The sequence below is a fragment of the Theropithecus gelada genome, chromosome 3 (genome assembly GCF_003255815.1).
Source record: "Theropithecus gelada isolate Dixy chromosome 3, Tgel_1.0, whole genome shotgun sequence".
In the NCBI taxonomy this organism is placed as follows: Eukaryota; Metazoa; Chordata; class Mammalia; order Primates; family Cercopithecidae; genus Theropithecus; species Theropithecus gelada.
In genome coordinates, this window is record NC_037670.1 from 37,143,911 (window position 1) to 37,162,159 (window position 18,249).

Below are 18,249 nucleotides of genomic sequence, written 5' to 3' on the forward strand. Positions count from 1 at the left end.
GGCCGGGCGCGGTGGCTCACGCCTGTAATCCCAGCACTTTGGGAGGCCAAGGCAGGAGGATCTGAAGGTCAGGAGATCGAGACTCTCCTGGCTAACATGGTGAAACCCCATCTCTACTAAAAATATAAAAAATTAGCCAGGCACGGTGGCGGGCGCCTGTAGTCCCAGTGGAGGCTGAGGCAGGAGAATGGCGTGAACCCAGGAGGAGGAGCTTGCAGTGAGCCAAGACAGCGCCACTGCACTCCAATCTGGCCAACAGAGTGAGACTCCATCAAGAAAGAAAGAAAGAAAGAAAGAGAGAAAGACAGAAAGAGGGAAAGAAGGAAGGAAGGAAGGAAGGAAGGAAGGAAGGAAGGAAGGAAGGAAAGAAGACTATTAGCATTTCCCAGAGGATTAAAAACAAATTTCCCTCTTCCATCAGTCACTCTTTTCATATAATTTATACTACAAAGGCTAGAGGAAAATGTATCTTTTTAATTTTCATGTTTATATCCCAGTTTTACTAGCTCATAGATTGTGCTCTTTTGCCTTGAATTTTTTTTCAGTTTCTTATATTGCAGCAGTCATTCTATCCATCCTCCTCAGCTGTATTGTGCAAAACCTATCATGCCTTTCTCAACATCTTTTGTCTGCGTAAAGAAATATGTTCATGCCAGAGAATTTTGCTGTCAGCAATAGAAAAACACAACTTCTATCTACTTTGTGTTTAGACTAGATGAAGTTGAACAAAGTCATAAATAATGAAATACTGCCAGCTTCATAAGCAAGAGTTTATTTGAAAATTCAGTGCGGTGCTGACAATAAGAATCACAGACAACTAGAACAACATAATCAGGGGAAAAATGGTAGGAGAGATATCCATTTGTTACAAAAGTTTCTATCAATATTCATCTTTCAGATCTGCAGGAAGACAAAAGAATCTTCAGGGTCTTTCTTGTTAATATAACCCAGAGTCCTTAAGTCTGTCTGCCATTATGAGTCCAGATCAAAGAACTCAAAGTGCCATGCATATGAATGTGGATATCCAGCACACTCACCTATAATTCTGAAGAGTCCCAGACCCGACTCCTACTCTAATCCTCTCCTTCATCATTTTCGGCCTTCTGACTCTACTTCCTTATACTGCTTTAGGTCTGTCCAATCTGCCTTTTTCTTGTGCTTTAAAACATGATCCACTACAAGGTGAATGTATATGAAGGACTAGGATAAAAGGCAATAATTTGCAACAGACAGAATCTGGCAGCACGGATCCTAAATCTCATCCACCATTCCCTGCCCCAAGGAACCTCTCTCTGGTTGTCTCTTCTCTAGCACCTCATTCTTTCATCACGTTGCTTCAGCCCATTTCTGCGCTGGCTTCTCTAAGTTCCAGGGACTAGAAACCTATTCCTTCTGGAGCCTGGTCAAAGAAAGCCCACATAGCCCTTTCCAGCTTAGATCATTCTCTCCATCCTCAGGGAGGACTCCGCTTAAGTTCATTATGAAGATCAGTTTAGCTCCCTTTGTTTCTTCTTCTCTAATCTACATGGGTCCGGGCCTTTTTGTTTTCTAACCAAAAGGCTCTGTAAGTAGTTTTTCTAAATGAAAACATAAACATTTCCATGATGTGAATTCTGCTATCCCTACAGGATAAAAATGTGACTAGTCAGTTGAGGTTTTTCTTTCATAATAATATTTTCCTTCCCAGGATGTATTTCTCCATCTATTCTTGTTGTGTAAGCCCACAAATAGTTGTGTTAACATGAGATGTTGGTTTTCACAAAATGCTATTGCAGCACATTGGAAAGTGGCCCTGCCCATCCAAGAGGGATAGGAAAGTGCTTTCAAGAAGAGAAATGATTGAGTTAGAGACTAATTGTATGTTATGCTCTGGGATGGTGCCAAAAAAACAACTTACAATGAAATTGTCCTTTACTCTAGCATCACAGAAATGGATATGGCAACTTCTAAGTGGTATTAAGGATTTCTTAATTTCCCTTTACAGTTTAGGTCTGATTTTCTCAAAATATATGTAGTCTAGAGACTGTTTGAAGGGGTGGCCTGCCCCTCAACACCTGTGGGTGTTTCTCGTTAGGTGGAACGAGAGACTTGAGAAAAGAAATGAGACACAGAGACAAAGTATAGAGAAAGAAAAAGTGGGCCCAGGGGACCGGTGCTCAGCTTACAGAGGACCCACGCCGGCACCGGTCTCTGAGTTCCCTTAGTATTTATTGATCATTATCTTTACCATCTTAAAGATAAGGGAGTGGCAGGACAATAGGATCATTTTAGGGAGAAAATTAGCAGTAAGACATATGGATAAAGATCTCTGTGACATGGGTAAGTTCAAAGGAAAATGCTGTGCCTTGATATGCATATGCAAACATCTCCACAAACCTCTTAGCAGCATTGCGCCAGCAAGTCCGGCCAGCAAGTCCCACTTTATGCCATAAAGTGGTTTTCTCCCATCTCAGTAAACAGAGCATACAATCGGATCTCACACAGAGACGTTCCATTGCCCAGGATGGGCAGGATTTTTAACCAGCAAGCTGCCTTCAGGCACTTGTTTAACAAAGACACATCCTGCACAGCCCAAAATCCATTAAACCTTGAGTCACCACAGCGCATGTCTCTTGCAAGGACAAGGTTGGGGGTAGGGTCACAGATTAACAGCATCTCAAATACAGAACCAAATGGAGTCTCTTATGTCTACTTCTTTCTATATAGACACAGTAACAGGCTGATCTCTCTTTCTTTTCCCCTACACTGTTACATTAGCATCACCTGTGTTTGTTTAAAAAACAAAAAGGTAAGTTCTTGCCCAGGGACTCCCTTGCCCAAATAAATCAGGATCTTCAGTGGGGGAACCTAGTGACATGCATTTTAAAGCTCCAATGTGATTTTTATCGTTAGGAAGGCTTAAGAACCATATCCAGAATAGAGTAGCTTCAATACATAGAGGAAACCATTGAGTATTCCAATAAACATATGGTAGCCCTTGCATTCATAGCTCCCTAGAATTTAAAAAAAAAAAAAAAAAGGAGTAAAATAAAGAGTAACTTTAGGCCAGGTACAGTGGCTCATGCCTGCAATTCCAGCACTTTGGGAAGTCAAGGCAGGAAGATCACGTGAGCCCAGAAATTGGAGATCAGCCTGGACAACATAGTGAGTCCCTGTCTCTACTAAAGTATCAAAAAGATCAACTGGACATGGTGGCACATACCTGTAGTCCCAGCTACCCAGAAGGTTGAGGCGGGAGGATCATTGGGCCTGGGGGATTGAGGCTGCAGTGAGCTGTGATGGCACCACTGCACTCCAGCTGGTGTGACAGAGTGAGACTCTGTCTCAAAAAATAAAAGAGTAACTTTAGAGCGGCAAAACCAAACATTTCATCCAGGTGATCACCGTTAACATTAATAGTAGTAAATGATGTTGATAGTCTATACCTATAGCATAATATGATGTGAGGATGAAAATTGCATTTTCTCTCTGTTGCCTTCTCTCCAAAACCCATAATCCTACTCTACCCATAAGGAAAACATCAGACAAATTTCAATTGAGGGATATTTTACAAAATATCTGACCTGTACTTCTTAAACCTGTCAAGGTCATCAAAAATAAAGAAAGTTTGAGAACTCTCACAGCCAAAAGGAGCCTAAGGAGGCTTGATGACTGAATGCAGTATGGTTTCCTAGGTGGGATCCTGGAAAAGAAAAAAGACATAAGGTAAAAACTAAGTAAATCTAAGGAAAATATTGGCTGGGTGCGGTTCACACCCGTAATTCCAGCACTTTGGGAGGCTGAAGTGGAAGGATTGCTTAAGCCCAGGAGTTCGAGACCAACCTGGACAAGATACGGAGACCCCATCTCTACAAATAAATAATAACTTTTTTCTAATGGCAGGGTGTGGTGGCATGCACCTGTAGTCCCAGCTACTTAGAAGGCTGAGATGGGAAAATTGTTTAAGCCTGGGAGAGCAAAGCTACAATGAACCATGATGGCACCACTGCACTCCAGCCTGGGCAACAGAGGCGAGACTCTGTCCAAGAAAGAAAGAAGAAGGAAGGAAGGAAGGAAGGAAGGAGAAGGAAGGGAGAGAAAGGAAGGAAGGGGAAGGAAGGGAGAGGAAGGGGAAGGAAGGGAGAGGAAGGGGAAGGAAGGGAGAGGAAGGGGAAGGAAGTGAGAGGAAGGAAAGAAGGGAAAGGAAGGAAGGAAGGAAGGAGGGAAAAAAGAAAAGAAAAAGAAAGAAAGAGAGAGAAAGAAGGAAAGAAAGAGACAGAAAGAAAAGAGAAAGTATTGACTTTAGTTAATAATATTAACATGGGTTCATTAATTGTGGCAAATGTACCATATTAATATAAGATGCTAATAACAAATGAAGCTGGGTGTGGAGTATATGGAAACTCCATACTATCTTCACAGCTATTCTGAAAATCAATACCTATTCTTAAACAAAAGTTTATTTTAAAAGTTTTTTTTTTTTTTTTTAATTGGGAGTTAAGACAGAGCAAGACACTGGTGATCTTGGCATTCCCTCTGAAAGCCACTACCTAGTCCATCAATCTAAAATCCATCTTACAGGTTAATATCATTAAAGTAAGAAAATGAATCAAACAATTGGCATCAAGATGTTTATTACCAGTAAGCTTAATTCTTCTACATTTTCACACACAAGATTCCCATATTGTATAATTCCAGAGGGTTCTAGTGTCATAGAATGAGACTGGGGGGAAATCATTCCTATAGAACACATTGTGAGTATTTCTGGAAATTGTTCTAACTGCTGGCTTATTTATACATTAGAAGTAGAAATTATCCCAATTAAACCTCTACTGAGCAAAATATACAAAGGACATATTTAAGGACAAGCCACTGGTGCTCCGTGTTTATTTCTCAAGTGAGTCTACCAGGGATAAAATAAGAGACTATCACCCCCTAACATATCTGGTCCCTATACCACGAATCTTCTTTACTTATAAATGAATTCTGCCTTCACCTCCATAACGAGCAGGACATACATACTCTCCTATCAGTAGTTATCCCTGCTCTCTTTCCTCTTCACTGAGTTTCTAGATAATCCGCTCTCCTCCAACTGAGGTCCAGCACATCACCACACCTGACTTGATCAATGTATCTACAGATCTCTAACCCTGCTCTCCTCTGTTCCTGTAAAGACCTGTGAGGTTGGTTTTCCTCTTAAATGTAGAAGATGGGTTTCTTTTATTTTTTATTTTTTTATTTTTTTTTTGGTCCTTAAAGACGTACCACTGTATTGTCTTGGTCAACATTTTTTGATCTCCAGAAATTGATTTCTAGTCATGGTAGCTCAAATAATGTGATAAGAGTTGGAACAGTAACTGAAAACAATTGGCCGGGCGCCATGGCTCACGCGTGTAATCCCAGCACTTTGGGAGGCTAAGGCGGGTGGATCACGAGGTCAGGAGATCGAGACCATCCTGGCTAACACGGTGAAACTCCATCTCCACTAAAAATACAAAAAATTAGCCGGGCGTGGCAGCAGGAGCCGGTAGTCCCAGCTACTTGGGAGGCTGAGGCAGGAGAATGGAGTGAACCCGGGAGGCGGAGTTTGCAGTGAGCCGAGATCGTGCCACCGCACTCCAGCCTGGGCGACAGAGCGAGACTCCGTCTCAAAAAAAAAAAAAAAAAAAAAAAAAAAAAAAAAAAAAAAAAAAAAAAGAGATGCAGAAGCGTCTCAGGTAAACCAAGGCAGGAAGGACACAGTCTATTGTTAGGGTACATTGGAAATCCAACCGGTCTCTACCACTCAGAATTACCTGACTGGCGGGCATAGAGCACAATTAGCCGCAGACTGGGGCTAGCACATGGCGAACGCATCTGCCTATCAGATACATGGCCTGTTGTCTTTCTCTACAGGGTCTGGGTAGAAATTTGTTTCACTCTTTGGAATGAAATTCACAAGATATGTCGAGAAAGTTGAGTTCTTCCTTGAGTGACAGGAGAGGTAGTGAAGAACCTATCAAGTTATACAATTCTCCTGAACAGGTTAGGAAAGGTTAGAAACTAGAGGGATTTCATTTCAACAATTATGTAGCCCCTAGTATGTGACAGGCATTGTGATTAAGCAGTGATGATAAAGGGTATATCAAGGATCAATCTTCTAGGAACTCATCTTTCCATAAGAAGATCATGCTGTAATTGGAAATAAAGAATTGTAACAGCAGAGTTCATAGTGTGCCATAAATCAAGCCCTGGGAACTTCAAAAAAGACAGACTGAGCTCAGAGGTTACCCAGCAGATGGTTCTTGTTTTCCAGGGCTCCCTGATTCCCTCTGACTTTTCATTCTCATCCTTTGTCTGTCCAGAGGAGTCATCTCCTACTTAGGCGAAGACTAGAAGCATCATCACTTTCTTTCTTTCTATTTATTTATTTATTGAGATGGAGTCTTGCTCTGTTGCCCAGGCTAGAGTGCAGTGGCGCCATCTCAGCTCACTGCAACCTCCACCTCCCGGGTTCAAGCGATTCTCCTGCCTCAGCCTCCTGAGTAGTTGGGATTACAGATGGTACATGCACCACTACATCTGGCTAATACTTTTGGATTTCCCATAGAGATGGGGTTTCACCATGTTGGCTAGGCTGGTCTCAAACTCCTGACCTCAGGTGATCCACTTGCCTCATCCTCCCAAAGCACTGGGATTGCAGGTGTGAGCCACCACGCCTGACCAGAATTATCACTTTGTGTTCAAAGACAGCAACTGGAGGGTAGAGAGAAGTGTATTCCCTAATTTCACTTTTAAGAAAGATGTACTTCTAGCTCACTAAATTGACAGCCTAAAAGCAGCCCCTACAACGATTGTCATAAATGGTGGCTGGATTTCCTAGTGCTGTTTATATCCGATTACCCTTCATGGATGGTAAGATTAATTGATTTCCTTGGTCTGGTTATGAAACCTAATACCTAACGTTGTCTCTCTGGGAAACTATACCTCAAGTTAAACCAACAGATTGCAGCAGGGCTTTCTAGAACCCAGTTGGCAGAAGTAGAACTGTTGAGGCAGGTGCAAGCCCAACCACAGACCTGCCCATCCACACCTGACAAATACACCTGCAATTCAAGAGGATCAGGAAGTTAACTCTGAGAAGGAGGTCATAAGTTACTGTAGCAAAGTAATTGAATTGCCAACTGGAGAATTCCCAAAGGCAAAGGACTTCCTATGCACACATAGATATATTTGTTATTTTCATTCTTCACTTGTAGGAGTAAAGAAAATTTTGGAGAACACAGCTGTGAAAATTATGGATTTACAGTCAATCTTTTCAGTATCTAACACTCCAAAAATAATGTTCTAACCAGTTTTCATCGATGAAAATAGCTAATGTGGAAATAAACTTTCACCGTTCACCGTCTAAGCTGTGAAAGACATTGCTGTGCTCCCTCTTAGACCCGCTGAGCTCTTTTTGTGTTTTGAGTTATGAACATAAGCAACCAGCTGCTCCTAATCCCTAAATTACAAAGCTTAAGGGAAACAAAAAAATAAACAGATCAAGAAGGCAAGGCAAAGTCAATGCCTCTATGTGTTCCTTCAATTGCTATTAAGTCACTTGCAAATCTTCATTGAGCACTCACTATTTACTTGGCACTATAGTTTGGCACTGGAAATAGACTGGTACACAGAAAAGATATGTTCCTTGTCCAAAGCCTAAAGAAGTAACAGCTAACATTTATATATGGCTACTAGTTTAAAGGCTGTTTTAAGCATGTTATTTTTTAATTTTTAATTTTTGAGGGTACATGGAGGGCGTATATCATATTTATGAGGTACATGAGATATTTTGATACAGGCATGCGATGTGTAATAATCACATCATGGTCAGGCGCGGTGGCTCACACCTATAATCCCAGCACTTGGGGAGGCCGAGGTGGGCAGATCACGAGGTCAGGAGATCAAGACCATCCTGGCTAACATGGTGAAACCCCGTCTCTACTAAAAATACAAAAAATTAGCCAGCCATGGTGGCAGGCGCTTGTAGTCCCAGCTACTCGGGAGGCTGAGGCAGGAGAACAGCGTGAACCCAGGAAGCGGAGGTTGCAGTGAGCCGATATCACACCACTGCACTCCAGCCTGGGCAACAGAGCAAGACTCCATCTCAAAAAAAAAAAAAAAAAAATCAGGTCGTGGAGAATGGGGTCTTCGTCCCCACCAGCATTTATCTTTTGTGTTACAAACAATCCAATTATACTTTTAATTATTTTTTAAATGTACAATTAACTTATTAAATTAACTTATTATTGACTATAGTCACCCTGTTGTGCTATCAAATAGTAGGTCTTATTTATTCTTTCTATTTTTTGTACCAGTTACTAAGCATATTATGTTAAATTCATGTATTAATTATCTCTATCAAGTAGGTGCCCTTATGATCCCCATTTTAGAGAGGTGGAAACTGAGGCATAAAGAGTTTAAAATGAACTGGGCACGGTGGCTCATGCCTGTAATCCCAGCACTTTGGGAGGCTGAGGTGAGTGGATCACTTGAGGTCAGGAGTTTGAGACCAGCCTGGCCAACATGACAAAACCCCATCTCTACTAAAAACACAAAAAGTAGCTGAGTGTGGTGGTGCACACCTGTAATCCCAGCTACCTGGGAGGCTGAGGCAGGAGAATTGCTTGAACCTGGGAGGCAGAGGTTGCAGTGAGCTGAAATCGCACCACTGCACTCCAGCCTGGGCGACAGAGTGAGACTCCGTCTCAAAGAAAAAAAAAAAAAGAACTTAAAATGATAATCACAATCTCTTTAGTGACTGTATAATTTCAAACCAATTTAAGGTCTCTGAAGGTAACACCGGCAATTCCTTTCAAACAATGAATCCTGGGATTGTAGATGAGTTTCCTAAACACAGTTCCGTGGTGAAGGCAGAGCTTAAAGGTGTTTATTATGCTGGTGTCTTTAGTCCTCGAAAAAAAAGCTGCCAGTTAAAGCTAGAAGGATTATGCCCCTAGACATACAGTGTTAAAACTGCGTTCTGTATCTCATTCTGCCATTGCTCTGTGATGAAATGTCATGAGAAGTCTTGATCTTACATCTCCCCGCCTTTTGTATAAACATTTCCTATGAGATTAATGCCTGAATGAAGCTTTAGCTATTTTCACGTGTTATTATAAATAATGTTCTTCGTAGAAAAATAAAGTTTGTATCATCAGAGAAACCAATCGAAATATTTGAGCTTTATCCTTTAACAATAATGGGTGAGTACATCTCTCCCTGGTAACCCAGTGGCATGCACCTGTTAAGTGAATCAAACATTCTAGCCTGGCCGTGGAGGACACAGCTTTTCTCCCTTTAGAGCTAATTGGTGTCTTAGTCTCCTCAGCACTGTGCTCCCATCAGCCAAGCACACTGGACCAGCCCAAATGCTAATAGTTTTAATGCCAGAGTCTACCTCTGCAAAGAAATGTACATATTGTTAGTTTCCAATTAATGTACACTTTGCTATATTTTTTATGATTTCAAGAAAAAAAATGAAAGCAACAGAAGTGTTTGAAATAGGGAAATAGCTAATTAAATAAAGACACAAGCATCTTGGAAAGTTTATTTGTTAGATAATTGAAATATTTAAAAAGGTAAGCAAATATCTAAGCTTCAGTTTTTTTTTTTGTTTTTTTTTTGAGACGGAGTCTCGCTCTGTCGCCCAGGCTGGAGTGCTGTGGCCGGATCTCAGCTCACTGCAAGCTCCGCCTCCCAGGTTCACGCCATTCTCCTGCCTCAGCCTCCCGAGTAGCTGGGACTACAGGCGCCCGCCACCTCGCCTGGCTAGTTTTTTTTTTTTTTTTTTAGTAGAGACGGGGTTTCACCGTGTTAGCCAGGATGGTCTCGATCTCCTGACCTCGTGATCCGCCCGTCTCGGCCTCCCAAAGTGCTGGGATTACAGGCTTGAGCCACCGCGCCCGGCCTAAGCTTCAGTTTTGTTTAAAGAAATTTAAATTTGTAAATAAAGCCTAGGATCAAACCTCCTTATATTAGTTTCTAGGGCTGCTGTAACAAATTACCTCAAACTAGGTGGCTTAAAACAACAGAAATTTGGCTGGGCGTGGTGGCTCACACCTGTAATCCCAGCACTTTGGGAGGCCAAGGTGGGTGGATCACCTGAGGTCAGGAGTTTGAGGCCAGCCTGACCAACATGGTGTAACCCCATCTCTATTAAAAATACAAAAATTCGCCGGATGTGGTGGCAGGCGCCTGTAGTCCCAGCTACTCAGGAGGCTGAGGCAGGAGAATCTCTTGAACCCGGCAGGTGGAGGGTGCAGTCAGCCGAGATTGTGCCTCTGCGCTCCAGCCTGGGCGACAGAGCAAGACTCCATCTCAGGAAAAAAAAAAAAACGAAATTTATTTTATTTTATTTTATTTTACATATCCAGAGGCCAGAAGACTGGAATAAAGGTGTCAGCATGGCCACTCTCTCACAGACAATTCTGACAATTCTTTAGAAAAATCCTTTCTTGGCTGGGCACGGTGGCTCATGCTTGTAATCCCAGTGCTTTGGGAGGCCGACTAGGGCAGATTGCCTGAGCTCAGGACCAGCCTGGGCAACATGGTGAGACCGCATCTCTACTAAAATACAAAAGAAATTAGCTGAGTGTGGTGGCGGGTACCTGTTAATCCCAGCTACTCAGGAGGCTGAGGCAGGAGAATCGCTTGAACCCAGGAGGCAGAAGTTGCAGTGAGCTGAGATCGCGCCACTGCACTCTAGCCTGGATGACAGAGTGAGGTTCCATCTCCAAAAAAAAAAGAAAGAAAGAAAGAAAGAAAAAGAAAAAAAAGAAAAATCCTTTCTTGACTTTTCAAGTCGCTGCTGGCTCCTGGAATTCCTTGACTTGTGGCAGCATTAACTCTAGTCTTTGTCTCCTTCTTCACATGACTTTCTTCTCTGTATGTCTTTTTTTCCCCCTGCATCTAAGAAGGCCATTCTCATTAGAGTTAGGGTTCAACCAAATCCAGTATGATCTCATCTTGATCCTTATCTAAATTACATCTGCAATGAACCTAATTCCAAATGAGGTCCTATTCTGAGGTTCTGGCTAGACATGTATTTTGGGGGGGATACTATTCAACCCACTACACTCCCTTGTGTCTGTTAATATTTGCTAGACTTGGACAGGCGTGGTGGCTCACACCTGTAATCCCAGCACTTTGGGAGGCCGAGGTGGGTGGATCACCTGAGGTCAGGAGTTTGAGACCAGCCTGGCCAACATATTGAAAACCCATCTTTATTAAAAATACAAAAATTAGCCAGGTGTGGTGGCGTGCACCTGTAGTCCCAGCTACTTGGAAGGCTGAGGCAGGAGAATTGCTTGAACCTGGGAGGCAGAGGTTACAGTGAGCCAAGATCGCACCACTGCACTCCAGTCTGGACAACAGAGTGAGACTCTGTCTCAAAAAAAAAAAAAAAAAAAAAAAAAAAATTGCTAGACATATAAGTAGAATAAGATTTGAAATCTAAGAAGTAGGGCTTTGAAAGCATTCCTTTAACAAACTGCTTATTAATTTGAAAACCGTGGTAACCTCTGAATAATTTATTTTGCAAGCAAGTCATTCTCAAGGTCATGCAACAACCTATAAACACGAAAGAATCCCTTTATTAAAAAGGCTCTGGGAAGGTGGTTTTCCTTATTCTTATTCTGCTCTAACGTTTCTTTTTGAAGAGAGAAGAGTTTTTGCCTGACATTCACCTAAACTGACTAAGAAGTCTCGGGCAAAATCAACACCTGTCATGACAAGGCAGCTTAAGATTAAGACTCTGTATCAAAGGCCAGGAGAATACCCCAAAACTGAGAGGAAACAGCCCTGAAGAACGCAGCTGCCAAGACACAGCCTCATGTGGAGCTAAAACTATTCATTAGCAGATTAAAGGAAAGTAAACCACAACAAAAACATAATTTGTCAGTTTTGGCTATTCTTAGAGCCTCCAGGGAACACAATTATAAGACAGAAACAATTTTCAGATAAAAATATCTTGGCTAACTCCAGAATATCTTCCAGAAGTCAAATCATCCTGCCTAGAGGTGAACTCCTCCAGATTTCTTCAATAATGGCTTTTACTACATTGCTGGCCTGCTGAGGGTTCGTGGCAGGGGGAGGTGGGTCTGAAGCCTGCCCACTGAGAACATTCCAGATTTTCATTACTTCCTGGAGACAACCTGCAGCAAGACCCTGGAGGAAATGGTGTGCAATATGTCTGCCTCCAGGCGCTGGTTTGCAACAGGGCCAGGTAGGTAATGAGAAAGCTTCTGTCAAAGAGGGCGATTACACAGACAACACACGGGAGCTCCACTCAATTTAGCTTGACAAATGGCCAGAGAAGCAAAGGCAACAACAGCAGCTCTCGGAGGTTGATTTCCTGAGGGAAGTCTACAGAAGTCAGTATTCAATCTCAAGAAGCAGGGCTTCTTTTTTAACATTTCTTACATGTGGCTTTTCAAATGTCCATCTTTTTCAGCCAATTATGGTGCTTCTCTAGTAATAGCCTCACTCTTTGAGGAGACTGGAGGACAAATTCCTTGATTTACAAGTACAGTATGGAGCTATCTCTTTAGAAACATTATTATTCTTTACTAAACAGTCCCCAAATTGAACAATGAGCACTCGAGATGGCACTGTCCTCCAAAGAGCTCAAGGCACCTTCTATCAGTTGTCAGATTGGGGATGGAGGGAAGGAGCAAATACAGAAAACAGAAACTTTAAGTGATATAATAATGGGAAGAATTTTCTAGTCATAGAAGAAAAAAATTAAGATGCTATAAACAAATATAAAGGCCAACAGCAGACTGAAAAGCTATTTTCAAATAATAAAACACAGGATAACAGAAAGTTAATAGCCTTAGTTCCTAAACAGCTTGAAAATCAGTGAGGAAATGTTTGTGGGCCATTACAATTGGCAAAGTTCTGTAGGTCAGGGTTGAAAAAGAAACACAAACAAAAACAAATTGGCAAAGGACTTGAAAAGGCATTTCCCAAAAGAAAACAAATGACCAAAAACATGTGAATAAATGTTCAACATTATTAATTATAGAAGAAATCCACAACAGAGCTATTTTCAGCTACGAACGTGCACAGATTTAGTGTGTGTATAGCACTTACTAAGCGCTATTACATAGCACCCTGCCAAGTGTTTTCCATCTTCCAGCCGCTTACTCTTTGCAACAACTCATCACTACTAGGTCTTATTAATCCCTGTTTTACAGATGGGGAAACTAAAGCACAGAAGTCGAACTAATTTAGTCAAGGTCATGTGGCTAGTTCTTGGTGGAGCTCTTTCACCCACTGTGCTTTATTGCCTCCCTAAGGATTGTTGAGTGCAGTGAAACTCCCTCTTACACATTGTTCGTGGGCAGGTACATTGATAATAATTAGTAAAATTGGTACAATTGGTAAATGAGGCAGTGACTTGTACAAAAGTTCTGGAATATTTTTGTATGGAATAAAATTGTTTAAAACTGGCAAGTGAAAGCCTTGATGGCAATGAATAGCTTATATGCAGAATGAATCCCCACCAGCCACTATGGCACCAAGAATGAACAGAGAGAAGAGGAGTACCTACCTAGGCTTAGGTTGCTGGCAAAGCTGGAAGTGCAGAAACAAAAATAACATGAAGAATAACATGTGTAACTGAGGGAGTCACATTTGATGGCCTTATCTTCTCAGTAACGCTGGAAGCAAAGTCACGGCAGAAAGACAAGTTGTGGGAAGGAGGAGAGAGAGAGGATGCCTGGTGCAACCGCCACATGGATCATGATGGGGAATCAGAAGAGGTGAATCAACTGCTTTTGAGGTACAGAAAGGTGGACCATAAGTCAAGCAATGGGGATTTTTCAATGGACTTCAATTTGGTGGGTGAGCTGTGTCAGTCTTCATGTCACTCTGAACTCAGAAATTGTATTGGACGGAAGCAGGGATCTGAGGTCTGGAGCTGATGAGAAGTCAAGGCAAAAAAAGGAAAAAAAAAATGACCTGAGAATTACTGAGAATATCAACATGCTGGAGGAGTACAGCGAAGTCGGGGTAAATGTTGGCAAGTAACACCCAAGACTGTACATAAAACTCTGCAGCTTCACATTTGTGAATAGCTTAGGTGGGAGTTCTTCAAGTACCTCACTGAAAGTGTCAGGGAACAAATCAGTATTCTAGCAGAGAGTCTCTTGCTCCTTTTATCAGAATCTGGGAAACCCTTTCATTTGCTTCACCAAGAAAGAACATGGCTTGCTTGCTTGCTCCAATACTGCATGTAGATTTAGTCCCCCACACACTTAAAATACAGAACATTTCTATTGCCCCAGTCTTCTCATGCCCTTTGGGTCAATTTTGTTTTCTCCCTTTGATATGATCTGCTTTCCACCTTTACAGATTTGTTTGGCCTGTTCTAGAATTTCGTATAAATGGAATAATGTAGTAAGTACTTTTTCATTTTGGCTTCTTTAACACAGCATAATGTTTCAAACATTCACCCATGTTGTACGTATCAATAGCTCATTCCTTTGTATTGCTAAAAAGTATTTATTGTATAAATATCACAGTTTGCTTATCCATTTACTAATGGCGCTTTCCAATTTGGAGCTATTAATTAAGCTGCTGTGAACATTTGTGTACAAGTCATTTCGAGGACATGTTTTCATTTCACTTGGGTAAAAGTGTAGCAATGGAGTTTCTGGATATTATGGAATCGTATACACTTAGTTTTATAGAAAAGAGGCCAGGCGCCGTGGCTCAGGCCTGTAATTCCCAGCACTTTGGGAGGTGGAGGGGCAGATCACTTGAGGTCAGGAGCTGGAGACCAGCCTGGCCAACATGGTGAAACTTTGTCTCTACTAAAAATAGAAAAATTAGCTGTGCCTGGTGGTGCAGGCCTGTAGCCCCAGCTACTCAGGAGGCAGAGGTTGCAGTGAGCTGAGATCACGCCACTGCACTCCAGCCCGGGCAACAGAGCAAGATTCTGTCTCCAAAAAAAAAAAAAAAAAAAATCATAGAAAAGTGCCAAAGTGTTTTCCTAAGGGGTTGTACCATACTATTCAAAATTAATTTTAAAAAACTATTAATTAACATAAAAGTAACCATCTTAACGATTTTTAAGTACAGCAGGCCTTCTGTAACTGTAGGCTCCATATCCATAGATTCAATTGCAGAGCAGTCAAAATATTTTTTTAAATGCAACATTAAAAATTAATACAAATAACACTGTGACAACTATTTACATAGCATTTACATTGCATTGGGTATTAGAAGCAATATAAAAATGATTTAAAGTGTATAGGCGGATGTGCAGAGGTTTATGCAAATACTACCATTCTATATAAGGGATTTGAGTATCCACTGATTTTGGCAACTGAGCAGGATCTTGGAAGCAGTCTTGCATGAATATTGAGGCACAACTGTATACGGTTCGATAGCGCTAAGCACATTCACATTGCTGTGCAATCAATCTCCAAAGGTCTTTTCACTTTGTAAAACTGAAACTCTGTACCCACTAAACAACTTCCCATTCTCTCTATTCCCCAGCTCCTGGCAACCATCATGCTATTTTCTGTCTCTATAAATTTGACTATTTGAGGTACCTCATATAAGTGGAATCATACAGTATTTATCTTTTTCTGACTGGCTTATTTCCCTTAGTACAATGTCCTGAATCAAGGTTCATCCATGTTGTGACATGTGTCCGAACGTCCTTCTTTGGCTGGGCACAGTGGTTCACACCTGTAATCCCAGCACTTTCGGAGGCCAAGGTGGGTGGATCACCTGAGGTCAGGAGTTCGAGACCAGCCTGACCAATATGGTGAAACCCCATCTCCACTAAAAATACAAAAATTCGCCGGGTGTGGTGGCAGGTGCCTGTAATCCCACCTACTCAGGAGGCTGAGGCAGGAGAATCACTTGAACCCGGGAGGTGGAGGTTGCAGTGAGCCGAGATCGAGCCACTGCACTCCAGCCTAGGCGACAGAGTAAGGCTCTGTCTCAAAAAAAAAAAAAAAAAAAAAAAAAAAGAAGAAGAAAGAAGAAAGAAGAAAGAAGGAAGAAGAAGAAGAAGAAGAAGCAGAAGCAGCAGCAGCAGAAGCAGAAGCGTCCTTCCTTTTTTGAGGCTGAATAATATTCTATTGCATGTACATACCACATTTTGTTTATTTATCCACCAGTGAATGCTTGGGTTAGCTTCTACTTTTTGGCTATTTTGAATGATGCTGCTGTGAACATGGATGGATAAATATCTCGTTGAGACCCTGATTGCAATTCTTTTCGATGTATAACCAGAAGTGGAGTGGTTTGATCATACGGTAATTTTATATTCGATTTTTGTTTTGAAAACAATATAGTTTTCCACAGCATCTGCACCATTTTACAATCCCACCAACAGTGAATTTCTCCAGTTCCTCTACGTCCTTAGCAACACTTGCTATTTTCGGGTTTTTAACGGTAGTATCTCTTTGTGGTTGTCATTTGCATCTCCCTAATGATTAGTAATACTGAACATCTTTTCTTGTGCTTGTTGGTCATTTGTACATCTTCTTGAGAGAAATGTCCATTCAAATTATTTGCCGTAAGGCTAGGTGTGAGGACTCATGCCTGTAATCCCTGCATTTTGGGAGGCTGAGACGGGCAGATCATTCGAGGTCAGGAGTTCAAGACCTGCCTGGCTAACTGGTGAAACCCAGTCTCTACTAAAAATACAAAAATTACCTGGTCGTGATGGTGGTCCCCTGTAATCCCAGCTACTCAGGAGACTGAGGCAAAGAATCGCTTGAACCCAGGAGGCTGAGGTTGCAGTGAACCGAGATTGCGCCATTGCACTCCAGCCTGGGGGACAAGAGTGAAACTCCATCTAAAAAAAAAAAAAAAAAAATCTTTGCCCGTTTTTAAAATTGGGTTGCTTGGTTTTCTTTGCTGAGTTGTAGGAGTTCTTTATACTTACATTACAGATATTAACCCCTTATCAGAAATGTGATTTGTAGGCATGTTCTGTCACTGTGTAAGTTGCTTTTTCCTCATGTGTTGATTGTGTCTGTTCATATGCATATACAGAAGTTTTACATTTTAATTTAGTCCAATTTATCTATTTTTACTTCTGTTGCCTGTACTTTTGTTGTCATATCCAAGAAACAATTACCAAACCTAACGCCATGAAAATATTCCCCTATAATTTCTTCTAAGAGTTTTATAGTTTTAGCTCTTATGTTTAGGTCTTTGATCCCACTTTGAGTTAACTTCTGTGTACGTTGTAAGGTAAGGGACCAATTTCATTCTTTCGCATGTGGATATCCAGTTTTTCCAGTACCATTTATTTCAAAGATTGCCTTTTCCCCGTTGAATGATCTTAGCAGCCTTGTCAAACATTATTTGACCATTTGCGACAGGGCTTATTTCTGTGTTTTCTACTCTATTCCACTAGTCTCTATGGTCGGTCTCTATGCCAGTTTTGTTTTTATTATTGCAGCTTTGTGTACCATACTATTTTCACTCCCACCAATAATACCTGAAAGTCCCAGTTACTCCACATTCTCACCAAAATTGGTACTGTCAGTCTTTTTAATTTTAGCCATTCTCCCCGATGTGGGATGTGTAGTGGTATCTCAATAGGGCTTCAATCTCCATTTTCTGATGACTAATAAATGTGAGCATCTTCTTATGGTAATATTAGCCTTATTTATTTATTTATTTATTATTTTTTAAAGACAGGGTCTCACTTCCATTAGCCTTATTTATTTGTGTATTTATTTATTATTTTTTAAAGACAGGGTCTCACTCCCATCGCCCAGGCGGGAGTGCAGTGGCACAATCATGGCTCATTGCAGCCTCTGCCTCCTGGGCTCAAGCGACACTCCCACCTCATTTTTCATTTTTTGTAGAGACAAGGTCTCACTATCTTGCCCAGGCTGGTCTCAAACTCTGGGGCTCAAGCCATTCACCCACCTTGGCCTTTCTAAATTCTGGGATTATAGCCATGAGCAACCACTCCCGGCCAGTCATTTTTATATCTTCTTATTGGAATGTTAGTTCAAATATTTTGTTCACTTTTCATTGAGTTTGAGTTCTTTGTATATCCTGAATGCAAGTTCTTTGTCAGAAAAATGTATTGCAATTTTCTCCCAGACTGTGGCTTGCCTTTTCAGTTTCTTGACATAGTTTTTCAAAAGATAGACACCCTTAATTTATATAAAGTCCAATTTATTTACACATTTATTTAGATTATAGCAATTTTCCTGTTCTAAGAAATCTGCCTCCACTTCAGGGTTGTTTTGGAAGTTTTAT